Raw genomic sequence first — 18,231 nt, forward strand, 5'->3', positions numbered from 1 at the left:
TTACCGTGCGAGGGCTATCAGATAAGTTGAACAGCTGAACTGCCAACATAGGCCCACAAGTGTCAACGGGGATGCGACCCACCATTAATCATTTGGCCCCCTGTGAGGACAACATCTATACTGGCGTCTCCACTGTGAGGACAACGTCCAACCTGGCCAATGTGGTGAGCATCTGTTGCCAACTACGCCATTACTGTGGCATCGGACTTGGGAAGCACAATCACAGTGTGTGTCACCTCCAGCCAAGCCCCCTGCGCCTCCTCGTCATCTCACATTCTGACCAATTGCAGCCTCTCAGTACCCAACCACATGTGACTTCGCCCAAGGTGTAGTTGACAGTCGTGTTCCACCAGGAAACTCAATCCCAGAAGACATTGGTCGCACACCTCGGCCACCCAAACCACCACATTGACCTCCAGACTGCCCAACTTTATGACCACAACCCCGCAACCCAATAATGGAGCCGTCGCTCCCTTAGCTAGTTGGAGACGGGGTCCTGCTACCCTATATATTTTGTCCCAGCCTCCAACGCTTTGGTCTAACACACCTGGATCAATAATGGTGCCACTGTGCAGTGTCCAACATGGCCTCACAAAGATAAGAGATGGTGGTGATCAGCTGTTTTTAAAACCTGGGTGGAGAAGAGGGGTTGAAGAGAGTGTGGGAGTTTGTGGGATATTTTGGGGACAGAGCACAGATAGAACAGGGGTGCGAGGCCAGAGAAGAGTCAATTTAAGACAAAAAGACCACCAACCTGTCTGCAGTGAGAGAGAGAGAAAGGCCCTCAGAATCAGCTTCATCGTCGGAGATACCAATGATTCTGAATGCTTTGGTTTCAACCGCGTGAAGCCGAGCAAGGTTTGAAGACCCAAAAGTAACTGGAGCGTGCCCAGACCCCAAAGACCCTGAAGACCCAAAACACCCCAAAGACCCAAAACACCCAAAAGACCCCAAAAAACCCAAAGACCCAGAAAACCCCAAAGACCCAAAACACCCCAAAGACCCAAAACACCCCAAAGACCCAAAACACCACAAAGACCCAAAACACCCCAAAGACCCAAAACACCCGAAATACCCAAAACACCCTGAAGACCCCAAAGACCCTTAACTACCCAGAAGAACCAAAATACCCCAAAGACTCTTAAAGACTCAGAGTAAACAAAAGCCCCTGAAGACACTGAAGACCCCCAAAAAACCCAAAGACCCAAAAAAAAAAAAAAACCCAAAATACCTTTAAAGGCCCAGAGGATCCAAAAGACCCTAAAGACCCAAAACACCATGAAGACGCAAAAGATACTGAAATGATCAAAGATGCCTATCCCTCTGAAACGATGCTTGATGAGGGGTGCGGAGCGTGCCGAGTCACGCTAGTCTTGCTAATAGGCAACAATTTACAGTTGTAAAAATCTCTAATTCTTCATTGAGACCTATCAGCCACGGAGTTCTTCAATGATATACACTTGGGCCTCTTCTTTACCTTCGCCATGAAAGGTGGATGGATGTTATGGTTTCACCCATGTCTGTCTGTTTGTCTGTCTGTTTGTCTGTCTGTTTGTCTGTCTGTTTGTCTGTCCGTTTGTGAACAAAACATCTCAATAAAGTTGCGGACGGATTCAAACAAAATTTGGCAGAGCTGTAGCGTGTGTGACAGCGATGAAATGATTAGATTTTGGTGAAGATCCGGATTCAGCTCGTAGAATTTATTAAGTGATTCTTCACCATTGGGAGATAACACCAAAAACGATACATAGCAGGATATCTCAAAACGTTATGGACAGATTTGGACGAAACTTGTTGGACCGGTTGTGTTTATGAGAAGGAAGAATCGATTCAATTTTGGTGAAAGTCCGGATCCGTATCCAGCTCGTAGAATTTTTAAAGTGATTCTTCACCATTGGGACATAGGGCCAAAAACGATATATAGCAGGGTATGTCAAAAAGTTGTGGATGGATGATTTTGATTAAATGTGATTCTGTATTGTGATTGCCTGGTCTACTCTGGGATACAAAACGCAAAGTGTTCACCTGGCGGAGGTATACACTCCCATGAGTGCCGTTCTAGTCTCTTACTGATTCTCTTTCATATTTATGCCACGTTTTGTGTTCCCTTATTATTTTCTTTATAAAATGTCCAGTTTGTGTCACTCACTCTGTATCTTCTCAAGAAAGTTCTTATTGAGTGTGATGAGCTCATCCAAGTTCTTCTCCTCCTGCGAGAAGTCCAGAACTTGGACCGGTGTCCTCTTCACGGATTTAAAGTCTGACATGGTCTCGAGCCTTGGAATAAAAAGGAAAAACATCAGTTTTAGAAATTATTGGAGGAGAGAATATTGTTGCGGATATGAGGACTGTATATTTTTTTGATTGTGTGAATTATTATTATTGTTTATTCTGCGCCTCCTGCCTCCGGAGCTGTGTAAAGGTCAAAGGGCATCCCATAATTAGTCCATAAAGCATCCACACCACAGCCAATCATAGAATACCCCTGTTCAATAGTTATATCTTATTCTGTGTTTTAGGATAAGGCTGTGTCTCCCATTAATAGAAGTACTCCATTGCACCAAGTGAAAGAGATAGATTCCCTTCATTCCCATTCCCAAAACCTCCATTCCCCCTTTTCGTCGATTAGAAACTACCTCCGCTCCAATTACCGCCATTGACCACGAGGCAGGGTCGGAGAAGAAAGGCGTGTCTCCACCTCGTCATAGAGGGGAGGAGTGAGCCAGCCCCACTCGACCAACCATGAGCCAGGGGTTTGGCTAGAGAGGGCGGAGGAAGAGCGATCGGGGAGGTTCGCAAAGGTTGAGGGGTGGGGCCTATATGACCCAAGGCAGGGCGTGTCCAAAGGAGATGAGCTTTGACGGGATGAGCTACGACAAGAGCGGAGTGTGTGGTTTTTTTGGTCAGAGCTGGGTTGGTCGTCAGTGGTGGTCAGTGTTTGCATAGAGTGGAGGGGTTGCGTTGAGTTGTCGGTGGTGAGGAAGAGTTGGACTTACAAAGAGTCCTGGAGTTAGTAAGAGAGAGAACCCGTCACGCGAGAGAACCCGTCACGCCAGACCCCCCACCAGCAGCGTTGGCTTGGCTCCACCAAGCAGCTCCGACCCGCTACCCCGCGCACACGACAGGATCGGTGGCATCGGCGGCCATCGAGGTCCAGCCCGACGTCCCGTGCGGGATCAAACTCCAGCCAGCTCCGGGCCTTCCTCCAGCCACCCACCTCCTGTCATTCCTGCCTGCAATTTCCATCCATTTGCGTACGTGAGTCTGTCTTTTGTTTGTTCTGTCCCTGGGTTAATTAAGACTGTAGGTAAGCTAGTGTTGCACTGTGTATCTAATCTCATCTGTAAATAAACGTGACGGCTTTCTTTTTGCTTGTGTGTATAATAAATCCAATTACTCTTCTGTCCGTCTTCTCATCTTATTCCTTTTCCTCTTTGCATTCGGTCGTTTTAGAGTTTTCCAGATTGGGCAGCTGCGGTGCGATACGGCCAAAGTTTGGGGTGAATCGGGTGAGTTGGGGAAGAATCGGGGGAACTGTTAGTGCTAGGTCGCGGTAATACACCACCGCTCGGTCAATATAACATCTTAACCGCGACAGTAACAATATTGTTAAAATAATACATTTTTACAAATCAAAACAAGTAATCTGGAAAAGAATGGTAAATAATTAAAAATAGAAAATAGATCGAGTGAATTTTTGTATTAATTTGTATTTTTATTCAGAAGTCTCGATTCTAGAGGAGCCGAATCGAGAATAAAGTAAACAGGTAGGGAAAAAACGATGAACAGGATGGAAAGAGTGTCGGTGAGGGTTGGAGAGAATGAGGTGTGCGTTGGGGAAAGAATAAATCAATGATGAAGAGTCAGTTGGTCATGGACTCGGCTTCCTAGCAGGAGATGGACAGAACAAAGGCCATGTTCCGAAGTGATGGGATAGAAAACCGTCTGTCTGCAGAGAGAAGACTAGGTGAGAATAATCCAACAAGGTGTTTGTGGTGGGACTTGGGACAACACCATTCTCAGAAGTAATGTTTGTTACCATCTGTTCGTGTTCCCATCTGAGCTCCTCGGACAAGATGCAGAGAATCCAGGTTCAAATGTTATAAACCATGTTTTTGTCCATTGTCCATCAATCTCCTTCTAATTCATGAATCCAGGTTCAAATGTTATAAACCATGTCTTTGTCCATTGTAGATCAATCTCTTTGTAATTCATGTTGATGTACACCATCTACTAAAGCATTTGTTCTGTACTGTTCGACAGTGTATCATGTTCCTTGCATGGATGACACTTGCATACCTATGATACCATATGTAAGAAATTGTTTATTTTCTCTGACTCTAATGTTTTTTGGGTGGGATGTTCATTGTGAAAGTTGATGAGTGGGAAGATGACAAGTGCACCACCACTGGTCAAAAGTTTTAGAACACCTCAATCTTACCAGTTTTTATTGAAATTTATACAGTTTAATGTCTCAATGTACTCTGAAATTAAGAATAGAACAAATAAACAATTGGAGATTTAAAAAAAAAGGAAATCATGGAATAATTGCAAAGAAAGCCAAGGTGTCAGTGAGTACAGATTCCTACACCATCAAAAGGCACTTGGAAACTGGAGGAAACTCTGACAGGAAGAAGTCTGGCAGAGCCAAAGCCACAACAGAATCAGAAGACACGTTTCTGAGAGTCAACAGCTTGCGTGATAGGCGGCTCACAGGACAACAGCTTCAAGCACAGCTTAACACTGGTCGAAGTAAGCAAGTCTCAGTTTCAACTGTGAAGAGAAGACTTCGAGCTGCAGGTTTGACAGGTCGAGTGGCAGTAAGAAAGCCATTGCTAAGATGGCAAAATAAGAAAAAGAGGCTTCCCTGGGCCATGAAGCACTGCCAGTGGACTACTGAAGACTGGAAAAGTGAAGGAAGGTCTTGTGGACCGATGAATCAAAATTTGAAATCTTTGGTTCATCACGCAGGGTTTTTGTACACCGCCGAAGAGGCAAAAGGATCGTTCCTCAGTGTGTGACACCAACTGTCAAACATGGAGGAGGAAGCATGATAGTCTGGGGCTCTTTCGCTGTATCCAGAGTCAGCGATGCACAGAGTGACTGGCACCCTGAACCAAAAGGGCTACCACAGCATTTTGCATCGCCATGCAATACCCTCTGGTATACGCCGAGTTGGTCAGGGGTTCATCCTACAGCAAGATAATGACCCAAAACACACCTCCAGGCTATGTCAAAACTACCTTCGAGGAAAAGAACAAGATGGAAGGATTCAAATCATGGAATGGCCAGCACAGTCTCCAGACTTAAACCCCATCGAGCTGTTTTTGTTTTTTTTTCTATACTGAATCGAGGCTCGTGGAAGAGCTAACATTTATTTCACAAACAAATCAACCAGACAAACAAAACACACAAAAAGAGGGAGCGGACGACAAGACGGGGAGAGAAGGGGAAGCACACAACCACAACATTTGAGAGCAGGGAGAAGTGTGGGAGGGAGAGGGCTTGGTGGGAGGAGGCGTGGGAAGGGGGAGGGGGGGGGGGGAGGAGAGGTATAAAACATAAGGGGACCGAAATTAGCGGGGGTAGAAAAGATCAAGGTTTTGGATGGGGGAGGATAAGAGATGGTGGTGAACAGCTGTTTTAAAGACCTGGAGGGAGTAGTGGGATTGAAGAGAGTGAGTGAGTTTGTTCCAGAGGCGGGAGAAAAGAGGAATGAAGGAGTGAAGATGAGCAGAAAGTCTTGATTTTGGCAGTTTAACCATAAGAGGGTTGCAGGCAGATCTTGTGCGACCCGTAGGAATATTTGGGGGACAGAGCCCAGAGAGAGCTGGGGGGGCAAGGCCAGAGAGGAGTCGGTAGAAGACGGAAAGACCACCAACCTGCCTGCGGTGAGTGAGTGAAAGGCCCTTGGAGTTAGCTTCATCGTGGGAGATTCCAATGATTCTGAACGCTTTGGTTTCAACAGCGTGAAGACGAGCTAGGTGTGAGGCAGGAGCACCAGACCAGAGGGGAGAGCAGTATTCCATAGAGCTGTGGATGAAAGCCTTGTATGTGGTGAGGAGCTCAGGTGTGCCAAGGAAGGACTTCGCACGACGGAGGATGCCCAGTCGGCGACTGGCTTTGGAGGCCAGATTTGAAATGTGGTTTTCCAAGGAAAGATCATGGCAAATAGTGAGACCCAAAAGCTTGAGTGACAGAACTTCTTGGAGAGGATTATTCAGAAAGTGGATGGGAGGGTTGTCCAGTCAGTCTTTTCGGAGAGACATCGTAAGAGTGTGAAATTTATCAGGATTGAAAGACATGTTCCATTTGTTTGCCCAGTCTGTGATTTTGTCCAGGTCTGCAGAGAGTGAGGAGGCTGCAGACTGCCGATCTGAGGGATGAGGAATGGAGCGACAGAGAGTAGAGTCGTCAGCAAAGAGATAGAGAGGATTTTCAAGAGAGTCAGAGAGATCATTGATGAAGACCAGAAAAAGCACAGGGCCCAGAACACTACCTTGGGGAACTCCAGCCTGAACAGGAAGAGGAGATGAGAGAAACCCATTCAGGGCCACACGTTGACTATGACCAGAGAGGAAGTCCGCCAGCCATGCGTGGAGATTTCCATGGATACCAAAGGAGGAGTGTTTGGTGAGCAGAGCAGGGTGCCAGACCGTATCGAAGGCACGTGAAATGTCGAGGGAGACAGCTCTAATTTCCTGTTTGGCATTGAGGACCTCCATCCATTGTTGAGAAAGCAGAAGCAGCATGTCCAGAGTAGAGTGACCAGGTCTGAAACCAAATTGATGATCAGAGATCAAGCCATTGGAGAAGAGGAAAGATTTCATATCTGAAGCAATGATGGATGCCATGACTTTGCTGATAATTGGGAGAAGGCTGATTGGTCTAATTGGTTTGGGATGAACTGGACAGAAGGGTGAAAGAAAGCAACCTTCAAGTGCAACACATTTGTGGGAACTTCTTCAACAATGTTGGGAAGAACTTCCCGAACTATATTTGATTTCCATTGGAGAAAGAATGCCACGAGTGTGTTCAGCGGTTATATCTGCAAAAGGTGGCTACTTTGCTGAGTAAAAAAATTTCAATTAAATGTTGTGAAACAAAATGATTCTATGATTTCTTTTTTTTATCTCCAATTATTTATTTGTTCTATGCATAATCTCATAGTACATTGAGACATTAAAGTGCGTAAATTTCAATAAAAACTTGAAGTGTTCTAAAACTTTCGACCGTTAGTGTATTCTTGGGGAAAATGCCAGTAGCATAGAAAAGGCCCCTCTATATGGTATGTGCTATGCGGAAAATTATAGTAAAGAAGGGACATTCTGAAAAAATCTCGTGTGCATGCTGGACTACCCTTGTGTTCTTCGGAGGAACCAAGAAATGCTCTAGAAAGTTCCTATAAAGGGGCACCCTACATCTGGCAAATAAAATACATTTGCTTCTTCTTGCAGCTGTATGAATCAAATTGGCACCGCATTATATGTCAATATACATATTATTATATATCAATATTCATATTACTTTGAATTTCTCCGAGCAATGCCGGGTTCTTCAGCTTGTGTTTTATATTTTGAACACAAGAACACAAATCTCTTTGTTAGCACTTCCAAAAACCTCCAGTTTAGCAGTATTTGGAGAAACGCAAATTTCCACTATATTGACCAATCAAATTTGCCGTTCACGCTTTCAACTTTGGAAAATATCGAGGTCCAGACCAAAAAAATATAGATCGTGCTCGGAAACGCAAACCAAGAGTTGAAAAGACCCTTCCATGCCCTTTTCTCAAGACAGTGTGGGGTAAGGTGTTTTATGAATTATCTTTAGAAATGGTTTGGAAGGGAACGAGGAATAAACGAGGAACGAGGAACGAGGTGGCTTCACCTGCTCGGCTCCTTCGCTGTTTCCTCGGGCCCACTCCTGTGGGTTGTGACGATTGTTTCGCCTCCTCACCCTTGGCCTCGTGCTCGTCCCTTCGCTCCTGCTGGCATGGCTCTGCGGTACTCCGCCGCAAGGCTTCTCCTGCTTAAAACCCGCTCCACCCCATCATGCATCTCTGCAATCAAATCGAATGGACTCCTGCGTCGACCCAGGTACATTCACCGTGGCTCCGGTCGTAAGTTTGTTTATTTACAATCAGGTCACTCCATCCCCATCCTCTGGTCGGCTCAGCGCACTCCCACTCATCGTCCCAACACACCTGGTCACAACAACGCACAAAATCGCACCTCCCGTCTGCGAACCCTGGCCAAATCACCTGGATTCATACCCGCCGTACAAAACAACATCAAGCTCACCCTGTTCAATACCTGGTCCCTCAACAACAAATGCCTCATCCTGAACGACTACATCCTGGAAAATAAACTGGACTTTCTCTGTCTCACTGAGACCTGGCAACAACCACTGGACTGCTACATGCTCAACCTCACCACACCCAATGGATATTCTTACATCAATAAACCACGCTCGGAGGGCCGAGGTGGTGGAATTGCCGTTATTCACCGACAAGACATCAAGACCAACCTCATCTCCATCTCATCTGCTCCATCATTTGAACACCTGGCTTTTAAACTCTCTGGTCACACACAGTCAGTCATGGCTGTTGTCTACCACCCTCCCAAACCACACCCATCATTCCTGTCTGACTTCTCCTACTTTCTGACCCAGCTATGTTCCCTCTCCCCCTCAATCCTCCTCCTTGGTGATTTCAATATCCACATGGACTCCACTGACTCCACGCTAACCACTGACTTCACTGATTTACTCACCTGCTTTAACCTCACTCAACATGTCAACTTTCCTACCCATAACCGTGGTCACATTTTGGACCTTGTCTGCTCTACTGGACTAATTTTGCACCATCCCTCTGGCTCCGACCTCACTCTCTCTGACCACCTAGCCATCACTCTGACCATCAACATCCCCACCCCAGCACCAAGGCATTATCGCACTATCAACTTCCGTAAGCTAAACACTCTTTCACCTACCTCATTCTCATCGACCCTCTCTGAAAAAATGTCCACTTCTCCCTTCGTTGACCTCCACACCCCTTCTGACCTCACTGACTACTACAACCACACTCTCTCCTCCTGCCATGACCAACTTGCGCCTATAAAAACCAAAACAGTTTCTTTCACCCATTCTGCTCCCTGGTTTACCCCTGAACTCTGCCTGATGAAAACTCGTGCTCGCCAACTTGAAAGACTCCGCAATAAAACAGGTCTCACAGTTCACTCCCAGGCCTACAAGGACCACATACAACACTATAAAGATTCCCTCTCCCGCGCCCGCTCTGCCGACTACTCTCAAATTATCCACTCTGGCTCCGGAAACCCAAAAGCACTCTTCTCTACAATAAACAAACTCCTCAGCCCCCTGAACACCACCACCCAGTCATTCACAATAGACAACTGCATCTCCTTCCTTTCATTCTTCCAACGCAAAATTGAAAACATCTACAACAGCTTGACCACTGCCGCACCCGCTCCCCCTCAAAGCACCTGCCCCCCCTTATCCTGCCATCCCCTGTCTCAATTCTCCCCAGTCTCCCCTACTGATCTCTCTGAACTCCTCATCAGAATGAAAACTGCCACCTGCACTCTTGACCCCATCCCCTCCAGCTTTGTCAAGGCCTCCCTTCCTGCTCTCTCTCCACTTATCATTGCAACAATAAACTCCTCCCTGTCTACAGGCATTGTCCCACCATCCCTCAAAATTGCTGCTGTTACCCCCATTCTGAAAAAACCTGGACTAAACCCTGACACCCTAAATAACTTCAGACCCATCTCCAACCTACCCTTTCCGTCAAAGGTTTTGGAACGCGCTGTAGCCACTCAACTCAAACATCACCTCTCTGCCAATAACCTGTATGAAACATTCCAATCCGGATTCCGCTCCAGCCACAGTACTGAAACTGCTCTCCTCAAAATCACCAACGACCTTCTCCTCTCCTCTGACGCTGGCAACCTCAACATTCTCATCCTCCTCGACCTCAGCGCCGCCTTTGACACCATCGATCACACCATCCTCCTCACCCGACTTGAAACCACCTTTAACATTACCGGCACTGCCCTCTCTTGGATTAAATCATACCTCTCTGACAGACGTCAGTTCATCTCCATCAATAACTGCAAATCCCCCACTGCTCCCCTCCCCCAAGGTGTCCCCCAATGTTCAGTTCTTGGCCCCCTCCTCTTCATCCTTTACCTGTCCCCCCTCGGTCACTTAATCCGCCGTCATGGTCTCCAATTCCACTGCTTCGCTGATGACATCCAGCTTTTCATCTCCACCAAGTCCATCTCCACCGCCACCCACTCTATCCTGACAAACTGCATCACTGAAATAAAATCCTGGCTTCAAATCAACTTCCTCAAACTTAACTGTGATAAATCTGAAATAATCATCATTGGCCCAAAAACGCTCACCAAGTCCACCCATAACTTTGCCCTCAACATCGACGGTTTCCCAGTATCCACCTCCCCTCACATCCGGAATCTTGGCATCATCTTTGACCAAACCCTCTCCTTCGACAAATACACTAAACAGATCACAAAGACAGCCTTCTTTCACCTGAAAAACATCGCCCGTCTCCATCCATCCCTCTCCTCCATGGCTGCAGAAACCCTCATCCACGCCTTCATCACTTCCCGTCTGGACTACTGCAATAGCCTCCTTTATGGTTCACCCTCAACAATCACCAATAAACTCCAGTACATTCAGAACTCCGCTGCCCGTCTACTCACCCATTCCCGGACCCGTGACCACATCACCCCCGTCCTTTACAAGCTTCACTGGCTCCCCATCTCCCAGAGAATCCAGTACAAAATCCTCCTCTTGACCTACAAAGCCCTCCATAACCTGGCCCCACCCTACCTGGCTGACCTCCTCTCCAGACACACTCCGACCCGCAACCTCCGCTCTGCTGGTACCAACCTCCTGACCCCCCCCCCATCCGGACCAAATTTAGATCCTGGGGGGACAGGGCCTTCTCTATCGCTGCTCCCACCCTCTGGAACTCGCTACCTCACACCATCAGAGACTCCTCCTCACTCACCACATTCAAAACATCACTCAAGACCCACCTGTTCAACACTGCATTCAACATTTAACCCACAGCATCTAACCCCTGACTATCTCCTCTCCTTCTCCCTCCTTTGTGCTTTGAATATTTCCCTATTGATTCTTCTTTTTTTGCAATTGTTTTTATGTTTTGCTATGCATTATGTTTTGCACTCTGTCAAAGCGTCTTTGGGCTTACTGAAAAGCGCTATATAAAATAAATGCATTATTATTATTATTATTATAAATAGAAAGAGCAGTTGAAGAAGAAGGTGAGCAGAGATCATGGATGGACATGGAGAGAAGAATCAATAAGACCGAGTGGAACACGGGCAAATTAGCAGAACAGAATATTCAAGGATGTTTGAGACTTCGAGTGTATCAATGAACACAGTAGATCTCGACAATTTAGAAGTCAATAGTTTTAAATTGATGAGGATGGGAAAAAATAAAGAAAAGGACAGAAAGGAATGAACTAAACAAGATAAACTCAAATGAGGATCAATGAGGATTTAGGGAGCTTTTTAAAGTTTGTGTCCAAATTAATAACACAAATGAACTTTATAATGACCCTCCTCCCTAAATTAACCCAAAACTGTTCATGTATAGATCAGAAATGGGGAAGGAAATCGCGGGAGGAAAATACTCTAGTTCACGAGGACAACTGAGTAACCTGAATCAGTTACATCTTGTTCACCCCGTGTGTCCTTCTCTCACACTCATTCTTTCCCTCACCCTCATTCTTTACCAAACCCTCATTTTTTCACTAACCCTCATTTTTTCACTAACCCTCATTCTTTCCCTAACCCTCATTCTTTCCCTAGCCCTCATTCTTTCCCTAGCCCTCAGTCTTTCCCTAACTCTCATTCTTTCCCAAACCCTCATTCTTTTCCTAACCCTCATTCTATCCCTCATCCTCATTCTTTCCCTCATCCTCATTCTTTCCCTCATCCTCATTTCTCAAAGTCTCCCTTTATTTTGTCTCATTTTATTATTTAGTAAATATATTTAAATGTTTGAAACACGATTGGGTCAAAAACATCAGGATGTGCTGATAACGTGTCGGATACCAATGCAGTCTCACCTTTTTAGCAGGTCCTTGGAACCCTGAAAAGGAAGAAAACAAAGAATGAGATCAAGATATTTGAATAAATGAATGTTTGTTTTTATTTATTAAATACTCGAGAGTTCACAGAACACGATACCCCACGCAGTGTTCAATTACGTTCTTCAATTTTAATAAAATAGTGATTTTAAAGATCGTCATTAAAAATATCCAGGTGTTTAGTGTTACTGAAGCAATCTTGAACATCACCATGTACACTGCAATATGACGGCATTGAGTCACAGTTTAAGAGATGGAGGCTTCGCGTGCATGGGGTAATAAACCAAAGATGTTTTCAATTTGAAAAGGAATAGATCAATTTGATTTTAATTTTGAAACAGTACTTCACTTCCCTTTAGTGAAAACACCCGATAAGGTAAATCTGTAACCCGAACAGTATTCACATGAACAACATTGAATCGTTCAGGAACAAAGTATGTGAAGAGGTTGTTTGACCATAATTCATGCTAACGTTCTCCAGGTGGTTACATACAGGTAACTTTGACTACCTGGATAAATCAAAACATTCAATAATGATTCAGCACATGATGAAAGCCATGATGTCATGGTACCTGGAGGTCACTGTGAGCATCACTTGGATAAAATCCTTGGATGAAATGATTGAAACCCTCAACAGTGACCAGGTAGTCGTGCTGCATCACTGCTTTGGAGACCATGACATGAACTCACTCTTATCCCAAACCTTCATTGTGACAAAACCTAAATCTCACTTCATGATGACATAAACACACCTGGAAATGCATTCACTCACCTTTCTAGTCCCTTTCATTAATCATTTTTGAACAATCATTTATACTGCACCTTTACCATCAATCGTGACATGTAACAAGGCCTCAACTCAAGGCTTATACTTGAATAGTGACAAACTCCCCCCAAACAGTATATATTAAACATTAAAACTTTTGTAATACGTTTACAATAAACCACACATGTAGAAAAGAAATGGCCTCCAGATCCTGGAATGCTGCGTCCATTGTGGATTTTCCTTGACGTAGATCCTGCATCTGCTGCTCCAGTTTCTCCCTCTGCTTCCCAAGAAGAGAAAGCTTCTCCATTTTCCTCTTGTTGATTTCACTCTTCATCAGATCCCCAGATTCAATCACAAATTGGCACACCAACCTCCGCTTCTCCTCCAAACTGTCCTCAGCATTTCTGCTGGAGTTCTGGGAGGAATCATTGTTTGATTATTCAAAAATCAATAAGAAACTTTCATAGAAAATGTAGAAATTAACAAAAAGTATAATGGAGTATGGCTGATAGGATCAGATCACTGGTACCAGGAGTGGGTTTTGAAGGTAAAATGAAGTGGGCACTCTTCTCTGATAATATTTTTGAGTGCAGGAATCCAATAGGAAATTGCAACATCCAATAAGTCCGAATTAACAGTTCAGGGTTGCAATTTATTTATTTTCAAAATTGATGCACATGGAGGATAAAAGTGAAACAAGAAAATATAATCCAAAGCAAATGTGTTGATGGATATGCCTCTGTCCATGTTAGATGTAAACCCGCTGTTACGTTTCATCTCAAAGGTTGAATAAACAAGTCCGAAAGTCTATAAGTGGCATAGCCGGGCTTATTTGATACTTTAGTTGAAGAGGATAGTATGACCTCGGTGGGGATACCAGTTAGCAAATAATGTAGGTAATATAATAGAATTATATATATATATATATATATATATATATATATATATGTATATATATATATATATATATATATATATATATATATATATATATATATTATATATATGTATATATTATATTACCTACATTATTTGCTAATATATATAATATATGTATGCATGTATGTATGTATGTATGCATGTATGTATGTATGTATGTATATATATATATATATATATATATATATATATATATATATATATATATATATATATATATATATGTATATATATATATATATATATATATATATATGCATACATACATACATACATATATATATATATATATATATATATATATATATATATATATATATATATACATACATACATACATACATACATATATTATATACATACATATATTACATACATACATACATCCCGATCTGAGGGATGAAGAATGGAGCGACAGAGAGTAGAGTCATCAGCAAAGAGATAGAGAGGATTTTTAAGAGAGTCAGAGAGATAATTGATGAAGACCAGAAAAAGCACACGGCCCAGAACACTGCCTTGGGGAACTCCAGCCTGAACAGGAAGAGGAGATGAGAGAAACCCATTCAGGGCCACATGTTGACCAAAACTAGAGAGGAAGTCCGCCAGCCATGCGTGGAGATTTCCATGGATACCAAGAGAGGAGAGTTTGGTGAGCAGAGCGGGGTGCCAGACCCTATCGAAGGCACGTGATATGTCAAGGGAGACTGCTCTAATTTCCTGTTTGGCATTAAGGACCTCCATCCATTGTTGAGAAAGCAGAAGCAGCATGTCCAGAGTAGAGTGATCAGGTCTGAAACCAAATTGATGATCAGAGATCAAGCCATTGGAGAAGAGGAAAGATTTCATATCTGAAGCAATGATGGATTCCATGAGTTTGCTGATAATTGGGAGAAGGCTGATTGGTCTGTAGTTGCTGGGATCTGTTTTTGCACCTTTTTGTGCAAAGCGGTGATGTTGTCTGATTTCCAAGCAGATGGCAGTTGACCTTGAGCAAAAGAGAGGGTGAAGAGAACAGAGAGAGGGAGTGAAAGAGCAGAAGAACAGGATTTTAGGACCCGTGGGCTGATGCCGTCAGGTCCAGTTGCAGAATCAGAGTCGAGGGTTGACAGAAACTTTTCCACCTTGTCGGGAGGAAAGGACACGGAGTCCAGGAGCAGCTGGGTACGACTGGGTACGGTGGGTACAGAGAGGGATGGGTTTGGGACACAAGATTTAGAGTCAAACGCAGAGTTGAGGCATTCAGCTTTTTCACGTGCGGTGTCAGCTGTGGAGCCGTTTGAGATAAGGGAGGGGATGGAGGGGGTACAAACACCAGAAACAGATTTGACCAGACGCCACCAGGATTTGGAAGAGGGAGACAGATAAGAGAGTTTGGTCTTGAGAACGGAGAGATATTGTTTCCTGGCTCTCCTGAGGGTGGACACACACTTGTTTCGGGCTTTGTGAAAGGAAATGAGATTTCCTTCCGTTGGATTTGCTTTCCAGGAGACGAAGGCAATTTGTTTCTGGGCAACAGACTCACCACAAGATTGCGTGTACCATGGATGGGAGGAAGGGTATGACAACTGAAGGCGAGATGGGATAAATCTGTGCATGAGATAGAGCAATTTACTTTGGAAGAATTCCCAGGATGAGTTGATGTCAGAGGTGGTTGTAGTGAAATCGTATTCGCACTGAACCCGGGGTGATGCTCGTTGCTCGTTGGCACCACTAGGGGCGTGACTATAAGACCCGCTGCTGCAGACGGAGCTCCGAGACTTCTCCTGTGACACGTTACATCTAGTAGACTCGCTAATGGTATGCCTGCATAGAATATCCAGCTTGCTTGCATTGAATGTTATGAATGGTCCCATGTTATGTCACATCGTATACTGAATTGTATTTCCTACTTTACAGGATGATGTCATGATCTAAATGCAATTAAACCAACCCGTTGGACTAAAGTTGTGTGGACCTGATTGGTTTTCCACAACACTTAATTGCATTTAAGATCTACCGACATGGCTGGCAACAAGACGCTGACGGTGTCCGTCTTCTGCGCCGACCCGCAAGCCCCGGATGGTGGCTTGCAACTGAAGCACTGGCTCAGAACACTGGAGAATCTTTTTGATGAGCCTGAGACCGCGCCAACTGCTGCCGTGAAGCTAGCCACACTACATTCAAAAATCGACTACCGGGTGTACAACTCTATCGCTCAATGCGCGACGTATGACCTCTCCATCGCGGAGCTCAAACGGCTGTACATAAAGGAAAAAAGCCCGGTGTCTGCACGATATTTGCTGCAAATGCGACGTCAGCAACCCAACGAGGCGATGGACCACTATGCCCAGGAGCTCCGGCAGCTCATGCTGCACAGCGTCAGGGAGCCACGGACTCCCGCGCAGGCTCAGGATGATCGTCTTTTAGATGCCTTCATTGCAGGGGTCTCCTCCCAGGAACTAAGGCTCAAACTCTTAGAGAAGACCGACCTGACCTTCGCTACGGCACTCGAGCAAGGGACAGTATACACTGAGGCGCAGATGCAATCGAACACCTATGATCGCACGCGCCTCTTGGCGGGCACCACACTACACGCCCGGCCAGAGAGTGCTACCGCCGAGGACGCGGATCCACTCGCGGAACTCCGGGATGCTCCGGAGGAAGACCCAGCCCTAACGGCTGCCGTTACGACCAGACCCAAGGCCTTAGGCGGGGCCGCATGCTTTTTCTGTGGGGGGACACGCCATGCCCGGGTCGTGTGTCCGGCACGAGACGCTATATGCCATTTGTGCTCGCAAAAGGGACATTACGCGAGAGTGTGCAGGAAAACGGCACGCGGCTCGCGGCTCATTGACTCGCGCAGTTGCGGTCGCGCGGGCGCGGCGACCTTGAATGGGCTCATTGCGGAGCCCGAGAGCCGAGCCCGAAACCCGGCGCCTTACCCGAATTCGAAGGGGAGGGCCTCTCTCTGCGGGCCCCTGGGCGCTCAGACGTCCTTGGTGGGCGTCACCGGACAGCCACCACCGTCTCATCCTCCATCGGGCACGAAGTACGTGTCCTTGACCAAACTCCGGGCCACGCAAGGGGCTTTGAAGCCTCGCCAAGCCCCAGCGGAACGTTCTCCTCATGTCATCCACGAGCTAACGGTGGCCCACGCGCCGACAAAGGCGATTCCAAATACTACGGAAGCCTTTTGCTGCCAAAAGTGTCAAAAGGCGATTTCGAATACTACGGAGGCCTTTTTCTGCCAAAAGTGTCAAAAGGCGATTTCAAATACTACGGAGGCCTTTTCCCGTCAGAATTGTCAGATTTTGAATCGCGAAACACCGGAATGCTTGGGAAAGCCCTCTGATGGCGTTAATGGATTCCCCATGGTCAACGCAGACTCCGGCCACGACCGCAAAACTGCTGCTGGCGTAGGATCCACCCGCGAGGCTGGTCTGACCCATTCGGGGGGCTCAGTCCCGCTCCCAGCAGCCTCGTCTGGCCTGGCTCAAGCCCTTATTCCCCTCATGGTCGAAGGCCATTGTGTTCGAGCTTTGGTGGATACAGGGTCTATGGATAGTTTCATTGACCAGCGACTTGTGCTCAGGCATGGATGGCGGATCTGGAGGTCTACGAGACGGATCTTCATGGCTTCCCAGGGGCTTCGACTCAGCACGAAGGGGGAATGCCGATTGAAACTCGTGCTAAAGGGACGGGTTTTCCCTGATGTACACCTTATGGTTTTACCCGCTTTATGTGCTGATATTCTGTTAGGACATGATTTTCTTAAGCTGCATGGACGTCTGGTAATGGAGTTTGGTGGTAACCGCTTTACACAGCTGGATGCCTACCCCCTTCCGGGGATGGATGCGCTAGTGCAACAGGTGTCCCAGTATTCGGTCTATAGCACTCTCGATCTCCGTAGTGCGTACCACCAGATCCCTATCTCTAGGGCGGATCGTATCTATACCGCCTTTGAGTCGGGGCAGCGGTTGTACCAATTTACGCGATTGCCTTTTGGGGTAACGAACGGGGTCACTTGTTTCCAGAGGGCCATGGATGACATCGTTGCGCGGGAGCACTTAACCGATGTTTTCGTCTACCTCGATAATCTTACGGTTTGTGGATATGACCAAGGGCACCATGATGCTAATCTGAAGCGCTTCCTTGAGGTCGCGCAGCGGTATCACTTAACTATGAACGAAGATAAGTGCCAATACTCCCTACGCACGATAGATCTTCTGGGGTACACCGTGACCTATGGCTCTGTCACTCCGGATAAGGAGCGTCTGCGACCTTTGCTCGACATGGCCCCTCCCTGTGATCGGGCGTCCCTGAAGCGCGTCCTTGGGCTGTTCGCCCATTACTCCAAATGGGTGCAAAGTTTCTCCGT

The 18,231-nt window shown here is 45.9% G+C and overlaps 1 long non-coding RNA gene across 1 annotated transcript; it reads right to left on the minus strand.

Annotated features, from left to right (window-relative positions):
- Window positions 1-2,119: 2,119 nt before the first annotated feature.
- Window positions 2,120-13,268, minus strand: LOC144889869 (uncharacterized). The gene is made up of 3 exons (XR_013622127.1): window positions 13,117-13,268; window positions 12,146-12,168; window positions 2,120-2,277 (listed from the first exon to the last, which is right to left on the minus strand). It is a non-coding gene; the product is annotated as an uncharacterized LOC144889869 (long non-coding RNA).
- Window positions 13,269-18,231: the final 4,963 nt, after the last annotated feature.

Source organism: Myxine glutinosa, chromosome 1 (assembly GCF_964187855.1).
Source record: "Myxine glutinosa chromosome 1, kmMyxGlut1.1, whole genome shotgun sequence".
Lineage (NCBI taxonomy): Eukaryota > Metazoa > Chordata > Myxini > Myxiniformes > Myxinidae > Myxine > Myxine glutinosa.